Here is a 9349-nt window from a genome sequence, read left to right on the forward strand (position 1 = left end):
CACCAGTGAGGCGCCCCCTAGTTGCTGGTGAGGCGCGGCTTGGGAGGCAGTTTTCACAAAAGTGACCATACGTTGCACAGTCCTTTCCCTGACTGCAACAATCTCTGCTTTAGGAACATTATTGACTCATTTTGTATTTATTTTATGTTATACAGAGATTAGGAGACAAATGGAGGGTAAACTGAGCAATAGTTTTTATATAGTTGCATGGACTTCTACCACCGATGGTGAGGCCCGAGCATGCTCTTGGTCAGTCTGGTGAGGCCCGGGCATCATTTTGTCTGTTTGGTGAGGCTCCAGTAGAAAAAGTTTAAGAAGCTCTGATGTGGAGAATAGGGAGATATTCCTGCATAGGGTCTGTGCTTTGGCCAACCAGAGAAACTAGTGAAGTCACTATACCAGTGACTGGGCTGAGAGCCTAAATCTGTGCAGCAGTCTAGGTTTCCTACCGGGCCACTAAAAGTGTGTAAACAGTTGTTATATAGATGCAATGTCAGAATTGGATATGGATATAGGGGCTGTTTGTATAACATATAAGATCTGTAAGTACTATATATGTTTTCAAGTAAGCCATGAGGTTTCACTTTCCCTACTGAACGGCAAAAGAATCAGGAAAGACTGTAAGAAAATTCACCTCAGCGTTGTGTTTTTATTGCATGTGTGTAGCGTACGTAATGACGCTAATCGTACAGCCAATCACAGTAATGCCAGTAGTAAACATGGCTACTACATTACCTGATGTGCCCTTCCTTCCCCACAAGTTCATTGGCTCTTTCAAAGTGGTGGGTGGAAACTTATACAGTTGCGTACTTTCACATATTCGAAAATGTTCTAATATGATCGTTATAACCATACCGATCATCCAACAAATTGCTTGTGATCTGCGAATATGAACAATTAGCGACATGTTTTGACGAACGTACGAACATGTTCGCCCATACTACTCTACAACAGCAGTTTCATCTATAGAGCTATGGTCTATGAAGAACGTTATGCAAACACAACCACTCCATTTGTACTTTGTTCCTATAGTCGCCTCAATTTAATGAAATGTTAGAAGGAAATGCAAGCAATAGACTGATCTTTCCCGCTCTAACAGACCTACTAAAACTAATATGGCTCGGTTAACACAGGGCATATGTAATACAGGAAGTGCAAACGTAGTATTGCAAAAAAATCAATGCAGATTTCCATGCTGGTACAATGCCTATTTATTTCTCCAGGACTTGTAATTAGTTTCTGGAAATGTATATTGACCTTCACACTTGGCTGCCGGTATATAACGTTGACTGGCTGAGGCACCGCGATCAATGTCCCTCAGGATGACATTGAAGGGTTCCTGTCTGCTGGACATCACATGCTTTTATTTGCCGTCTCATTCTGCCTTTCATTGAAAGAAAATTCATGTGTTTATTAAAATAGTAGGAGCGCAGAACAATCCAATCCTGGGGAGGGAGGGGGAACGATCATGTGAAAAGTTTTAGAACAATTCATAAATGAATTTCACAGGTCATGTCAGGTTACACGTCCGGCTATTTATATCAACATGTATTTGCCTAATATTGGTATTCTGCATGAAAAAAAACATTAATCTCCTCACCAAATTGTATATAGAATATATTACATGTGTCTCTACTACATGCTATTCACCCAAACTGGACTCCATACTCTAGACCAGGCATGGGGATACGTTGGCTCTTCAGCTGTTGCAAAGCTACAATTCCCATAATGCCTGGACAGCCAAAGAAAAGCTTTGGCTGTCCAGGCATGATGGCTATTGCAGTTTTGCAAAACCTAGAGGGCCAAAGGTTCCACATCTCTGCTCTAGACCAATGTTTCCCAATGCAGTTTTTAAAGGGAACCTGTCATTGCTTTCATGCTGCCTGAACCACAAGTCATTGGGGCAGATCAGGGTGGTTCCCGGCAGGTTCACCCAACTAGCCTTGATTGTTACATCTCCGTCTGTTTGCATACAAGGAGAGATCTATAAACCAATGCCATTGGGGCTGACAGAAGCTGCTAGGGACCGCCCTGATGACTTGTGGCTCAGGAAGCATAAAAGTGATGACAGGTTCCCTTTAAAAACTGCATTGGGAAACATTGGTCTAGAGTATGGAGTCCAGTTTGGGTGAATGGGTGTAGAAGCCCTACCGTGTTTATTGAGGCTTTTTAAACCTGAAGACATGACCTATTGGGGTTCATTGAGTGTGGTTAATGTTTGCTAACAGGTCTCTGGAGCATCTATATGGCATCGTGAAATTTGCCCTTTAGCTTTTTTGCAATTTATAGCGACAACCAACCAATGATGGAGGGATGCCAACTAATAATAATAATGGTCACTATAAAATTACAATGGTATAATCCCTTCTCAGTTTGGGGCTTGATTTGGAGTATCTGTTCCATCACAAGAAAGAATCTCTAAGTTGTCAGGATAGTTTCTGATGGTAACAGCTCACTAGGCCAGTGCTTCTCAATTCCAGTTCTCATGGCCACCAACAGGTCAGGTTGTGAGGATTTCCTTAGTATTTCACAGGTGATATAATTATACTCAGTGCATCACGTATCACAGGTGTTCTTTGTATGGGATATCCTCAAAACATGACCTGTTGGTGGTCCATGAGCAGTGGTATTGAGAAGCACTGGTTTAGAGGACAAGCTGCTATCCCAGGAATACAGTAAAAAGTGGTTTGGCACTCCAATATCTATACAGAACTTGTGCACTTCTGAGCCTCACACACTGTGCCATTAATACAGTCTAGGGCTATGTTCACACAATGTATATTTTCGTACAACGGCCGTGATTTATACAACATTATACGTGCCATTGCTGCCTATGGGATCCCGGCCAGAGCGTATACACATAGTATACTCTCCGGCTGGATTCCCTAGTGGCGCCGCAAACAACTGACATGTCCTTATCAGTGCACACTGTGGAGCCGCTCGCTTCATAGTGTGCTGTGGGGAGTTCGGATGCGAGCGCGCATGGATGCGTCCGCATCAGAATCCTGCGGCCCTAAAGATTATCCGGGCGGTACTGCAGTACTAGCCGGGATGATCTTTTTAGAGACCGGCTGCTCCATAACCCGGCCGGGTCACGGACCAGCTGGTCTCTTACTATGTATGAACATGGTCTCAGAAAAGATCATCCCAACTGCAGTACTAGCTGGATGATCTCTAGCGCCGCTAAGTTCTGATGCAGGCGCATCCGTGCGCGCCCGCATCAGAACTCCCTACTGCACACAATGGAGCGAGCGACCGGAGCCGTTCGCTTGACTGTGTGCACTGACAGGATTTTCTGCGGCCGTTATTCAATGAATTTATACTGCACCGCTAGGGATCCCGGCTGGAGTGTATACTATGTGTATACACTCCGGCCGGGATTCCCTCAGAAGGCAGCACTACGTAGGTTCCATGGGAATCACGGCCGCTGTAACATAGCCTAATAGGTTACTTGTGAGTCATCTAAAGAAACAGCCCCTAGTGCCAAATGATTGGCTGCAATTAAAGGGGTATTCCCTTGCCAACTAATATACACTCACCGGCCACTTTATTAGGTACACCTGTCCAACTGCACGTTACCACTTAATTTTTAATCAGCCAATCACATGGCGGCAACTTAGTGCATTTAGGCATGTAGACATGGTCAAGACAATCTCCTGCAGTTCAAACCGAGCATCAGTATGGGGAAGAAAGGTGATTTGAGTGCCTCTGAACGTGGCATGGTTGTTGGTGCCAGAAGGGCTGGTCTGAGTATTTCAGAAACTGCTGATCTACTGGGATTTTCACGCACAACCATCTCTAGTGAGCGGCAGTTCTGTGGGCGGAAATGCCTTGTTGATGCCAGAGGTCAGAGGAGAATGGGCAGACTGGTTCGAGCTGATAGAAAGGCAACAGTGACTCAAATAGCCAACCGTTACAACCAAGGTAGGCAGAAGAGCATCTCTGAACGCACAGTACGTCGAACTTTGAGGCAGATGGGCTACAGCAGCAGAAGACCACACCGGGTGCCACTCCTTTCAGCTAAGAACAGGAAACTGAGGCTACAATTTGCACAAGCTCATCGAAATTGGACAGTAGAAGATTGGAAAAACGTTGCCTGGTCTGATGAGTCTCGATTTCTGCTGCGACATTCAGGGTCAGAATTTGGCGTCAACAACATGAAAGCATGGATCCATCCTGCCTTGTATCAACGGTTCAGGCTGGTGCTGGTGGTGTCATGGTGTGGGGAATATTTTCTTGGCACTCTTTGGGCCCCTTGGTACCAATTGAGCATCGTTGCAACGCCACAGCCTACCTGAGTATTGTTGCTGACCATGTCCATCCCTTTATGACCACAATGTACCCAACATCTGATGGCTACTTTCAGCAGGATAATGCGCCATGTCATAAAGCTAGAATGAGTTCACTGTACTCAAATGGCCTCCACAGTCACCAGATCTCAATCCAATAGAGCATCTTTGGGTTGTGGTGGAACGGGAGATACGCATCATGGATGTGCAGCCGACAAATCTGCGGCAACTGTGTGATGCCATCATGTCAATATGGACCAAAATCTCTGAGGAATGCTTCCAGCACCTTGTTGAATCTATGCCATGAAGAATTGAGGCAGTTCTGAAGGCAAAAGGGGGTCCAACCCGTTACTAGCATGGTGTACCTAATAAAGTGGCCGGTGAGTGTAGGTAAATCTGTAGGGCTCCTCAGGTTAAATATTCTTAAAAATGCATTCATTTAGAAAACTGTCCTCCTTCTCCTGATATTCTGCTCTTTCCCTCCTATTGTTGACAGCTTGTTTCCTAGGTTACAGACCACCACTCTAAAAGCAGTGGTCTGGCTGGCGAATCTATACTACAGTATACATATATTATACAGTTTATATATAATATATCTTTATACATCTACTTTATAGCTATATATATGTATATACCAGCCAGACCACTGTTTTTAGAGCAGAGTGGTGGTCGGTAACCTACACAACTAGCTGTACATAATGGGAGGGAAAGAGCAGCATATCAGGAGAAGGAGGCAAGTTTGCTAAATGTTTGTATTTGCAAAAATATTTAACTTGACAAGCCCTATAACTATGTTAGCTGAGATGGGAATACCCTTGTGGTTGCCACTTTTGTGGTCTTTGACACCCATAACTGTGCCACAGCCTGTGCGACAGTCTAATTCTGGTCCCTTGGATCATAAATTAGTTCATTAGATCATCCTGCCCTGGCTCCAAATGTCAGACCCCACATCCCAATGTTATATTGGTACCCTATCCTAGAAAAGAAACTAATAAAAAAAAACTATTAAACTTAACTGTCTTTCTGCAATACTGAGATCCTGGACTTCTACCTACCAGTTTGCACCATAGCAAGACATTTTTGCATGGAGTGGCCATGGCAACTCTATCAACTGGAGGTAGTCATATAGAAGATATATGGGGCAGATGATGAAACTGGTAGTGTAGGGGTGTAAGCAGACACTAAGAATCCCAAATTGTTGCCATTGAGCGACCCCAGGATAAATTACATTCTAAAATGAGGCAAGGTCTGGCCTACATCTATATTCTTATAGGGGAAGATTTATCAAACATGGTGTAAAGTGAAACTGGCTCAGTTGCCCCTAGCAACCAATCAGATTCCACCTTTCATTCCTCACAGACTTTTTTGAAAATGAAAGGTGGAATCTGATTGGTTGCTAGGGGCAACTGAGCCAGTTTCACTTTACACCATGTTTGATAAATCTCCCCCATAGTCTTTATCATTTATACTAGGTGGTACATTATTCCTTATAACTCATCAGCTTCTGCAGAAACTCTTGAAGAGTATGGGAAATGTCCTGCCCTATGGATTGAAGGATATGAAAACATAAGATTGAGGTGGTCCATAAGTTCCCATATGAGGAGACCAGTAATAGAAATGAAGCATTATAGATGGGGCGCTGTTACCGATTTTACATTGGGCCCAAGCGGAGAAGACACAACAAAAGTGGTCTGTGACCCCCTCCTCCATAGAGATAAGTAAGCAGTGTCTATATCACCCATCACATCAGAATAGTTATAGGGTGTCATCATATCAAATTTTTTGTTTTTGTCAAATCGTTACAAAAATGTCAACACAATTATTAACAGAAGCGTAAATAAAACAAAACCATTTGCAATAAAAATAGTATGTTTTGCGGTACTATAGATACAATGAGCACTTCTCAATCATGGCAGGTTTACAACAAATCAGTGCACGGCCGAATGTTTTCTGGACGTCATTCGCTCCCTTTGCCTTCTCATTCACTGGCTGTTTGCTGTTGTCCACCCAGTTGTGGTTCCCTTCCCAAATGCCCCCCCCCCCCCCCACCCTTTCATTCATGTCGGACATTCTTTGTGTTTAGGAAGCAGGATAAAAAGCATGACAGTAGATACAGTGCTGCATATAGGATTATAGGAGACAAGTGACTGAGGTAGTTGGTGTCCTACGGGCAGTATAAGGATATAAGTGCTAAGAGCTTTCTATCCAATAAAGGAAGATGGGAACACCCTCTAAGATTAGGGCTTAGACCATGATTCCCCAACTTATGGCTCTCTAGCTGGTGCAAAACTACAACTTCCAGCATGCCCTGACAGCCGAAGGCATGCTGGGAGTTGTAGTTTTGCAACAGCTAAAGAGTCACAGGTTGGCGAACACTGGTTTACAGAGTCTTAACACTCTCAAAACTTCTTCTGAGATACTTGGTTAAAGCCATTCACACATGTACGCAAGTATTCTTAAGATTGAGATGAAGGAGCAGAAACATTCAGGACGTAAAGTTAGAAAATGACACAGGTTGATCTATACAGCTTATAGTGTCGTGAAGGCAAAATGACCTATAGAAATCAGTTTTCAACTTTCGGGGTAATTAATAAAGAATATAGCTTCTCTCCAGCTAAGAGAGGCTGATAACAGAGAATAATAGACTGCATTCAGCTCATAGCCCATGAAGATACAACAGACTTTAGGTTCATTTGTGTCTTATTAGATCTCGAGTATAAAGTTGCTTCATGTAAGGCGATCTATGAAGGGTATTAAGCCAGGACACCAGCGCCATTATTTTCTGATTTCCCAATAGCTCCCATTAATCTAGTATGTATATACATTGACTAATCTCCTATGTGCAAATGACTTCCAGTAATATATATATATATATATATATATATATATATATATACCCTACAGGTATAACTCTTCTCTAAAGGAAGTGATAAAACTTTGAAGAAATTTCTCAGGATGCAGCGTTACAAAGTGATTATATTAGAGGGCATCCTTTAGGCAGTATACAGTATATACTAGTGAGCTCTGTAAATACAGAGGGGGTGATCACTTACCTCAGCGCCTGCTGTAGGGATGTGCGGATGATCACAACGCTGGCACAGATAGTCTGGGTGCTCTGGGCATGAAGAGCAGGGACTTGCTGGGAGCCTGGTGACAATAGATTCAGGCAGTGTGAGAATTGACTGCTGATGCCAAAGGTCTGTCACTGCCCAGATTACAATTTGGTTTTGGGGCATTGACTTTCAGAATAAATCCCATCATGCCTCTGGGCAGCATCACATTTAGAGAGAATAAAAAAAGAAAAAAAGAAAGTGGCTCTTACACAAACACAGAGGGAGGACAGCGGGGGAGCCCCCTATCACCCCCTAAGTGGGAACTGCAGCAGAGCCGTGATGTCATCACCTAAGATCCTATCCGTCATAGAAGAAATATTATAAGAAATTATCTGATTATCTGCAAGTGTGTCATTCTAAAGGTCGTCTTCATGCTTTGTTATAGAACTGTAACTCCCAGCATGTCCTGGAAGCAAGATGTCACTTGGACTTTTATATGATGAGAAACTACAACATAGCATCAATGCTGGATGATCGCATAGGAGCCAGACTGTAATAGAAAAGTCTATTTACCTCCAGTGGAAAAAACATTGTATACCTATATACCTGCCATTTTATCTATTTAACTTTATCTATCTATCTATCTATCTATCTATCTATCTATCTATCTATCTAGGTACTGATTGAGAAAGCTTTCATTGTAAGAGTGAAATGTTGCATGTGTGGGAGAAATAAATTACTTTGTTTGATATCAGAGTGCCACAGAGATTTTGTTAATTATCTATCTATCTATCTATCTATCTATCTATCTATCTATCTATCTATCTAGAAACTTGAAACAATAGCGGCACTTTGTGTTCAGGTAATGGGTGCCAGCGGATCCAAGTGGAGACCAAGGAACGAGTATATAATAGGAGAAAGTCCACAGCACTCCTCGGTAGAATTCAAAAGGTGCGGTTTATTCAACAAGCAAGTGCAGCATACAGACGCAACGTTTCAGCAGCTATTCGCTGTGGACTTTCTCCTATTATCTATCTATCTATCTATCTATCTATCTATCTATCTATCTATCTATCATTCAATCAGCCAGTCATTGTATTTTACTGTCTATCATTCATTTAGTTTTCTAGCTAGCCATCATTGTATTTATTTATCTGCTTTCATTATATTTATTTATCTTCTGTGTATCAAATCCTACGGTATATTGATCATCATCTTTTTTTTCTCCACCTTCAGATCTATCTACTATGTATTTATGAGTAAATCTGTATACTATTCTTTCTACTATTTATTGCATCTATCTACCATGGTATCTATCTCTGTATTATTGTATGCATCTATCTATGACCATATCAAAATCTATCTATTTACTACCTATATTATTCACATTGATCTATTATTATTGCATCGTTCATCATATTTCTCTATCATTGTATCTATATTGTGTTGTATCTATCTACTGTGGACTTATCAGTGCTTCTATCTAGTATCTCCTATCTATCATATTTATTATCTATCTATCTATCTATCTATCTATCTATCTCATATCTATCATCTATCTATCTATGAAAAAAATTCCAGCAGCACTCGGGCGAAACAAGGTGCAGGGGTGCCAGCAGTAGACACCCGATTCCAAGGTGTCTCCAATATACGTCAAAATATACCGCAGCACGTCCCAAAAATACAGTGAAAAAAGGTCATTTATTCGCCCATGTCATGTGAGACAATGCAACGTTTCAGCCCAAGCCATATGAGCCTTTTTCAAGCAGTGAACACACACCCCTCTGTGGGGGATTTTATACACAGCAAGTCAATATACAATTAGTGACAATAAAGTGAAAAAACTGTGTAAATAGTACATAAAGTGAGTTTATACGCATTGAGCGGTGATACACTAGTGATGAATATTGTGACCAAGTTTACAAGGTAAGTGTATTGTAGTTGTGATATTAAAACAAACTAAAACGATCAATCAGGTAATTAGCAACCATAAGTGAGTGGATGTCG

General features: G+C 41.9%; 1 protein-coding gene and 1 long non-coding RNA gene across 4 annotated transcripts in view; one reads left to right on the forward strand and one right to left on the reverse strand.

The window, feature by feature from the left end:
* SLC4A5 (solute carrier family 4 member 5) overlaps positions 1–5566 on the reverse strand; it is a 71882-nt gene extending 66316 nt beyond the window's left edge. For 2 of the 3 annotated variants that reach the window (XM_069942638.1, XM_069942621.1), the window contains exons 1-2: positions 5345–5566; positions 1258–1384 (exon numbers count right to left, since the gene is read on the reverse strand). The gene's annotated coding sequence lies outside the window, so the exon portion shown is untranslated. The remainder of the gene's footprint in view (positions 1–1257; positions 1385–5344) is intronic. The other variant, XM_069942630.1, reaches the window with a different exon arrangement.
* Positions 5567–5749: 183 nt separating this feature from the next.
* On the forward strand, positions 5750–8260 carry LOC138765694 (uncharacterized). Its single transcript, XR_011358623.1, has 3 exons — positions 5750–6007; positions 7788–7934; positions 8172–8260. It is a non-coding gene; the product is annotated as an uncharacterized lncRNA (long non-coding RNA).
* Positions 8261–9349: the final 1089 nt, after the last annotated feature.

The sequence above is a fragment of the Dendropsophus ebraccatus genome, chromosome 1 (genome assembly GCF_027789765.1).
Source record: "Dendropsophus ebraccatus isolate aDenEbr1 chromosome 1, aDenEbr1.pat, whole genome shotgun sequence".
Lineage (NCBI taxonomy): Eukaryota > Metazoa > Chordata > Amphibia > Anura > Hylidae > Dendropsophus > Dendropsophus ebraccatus.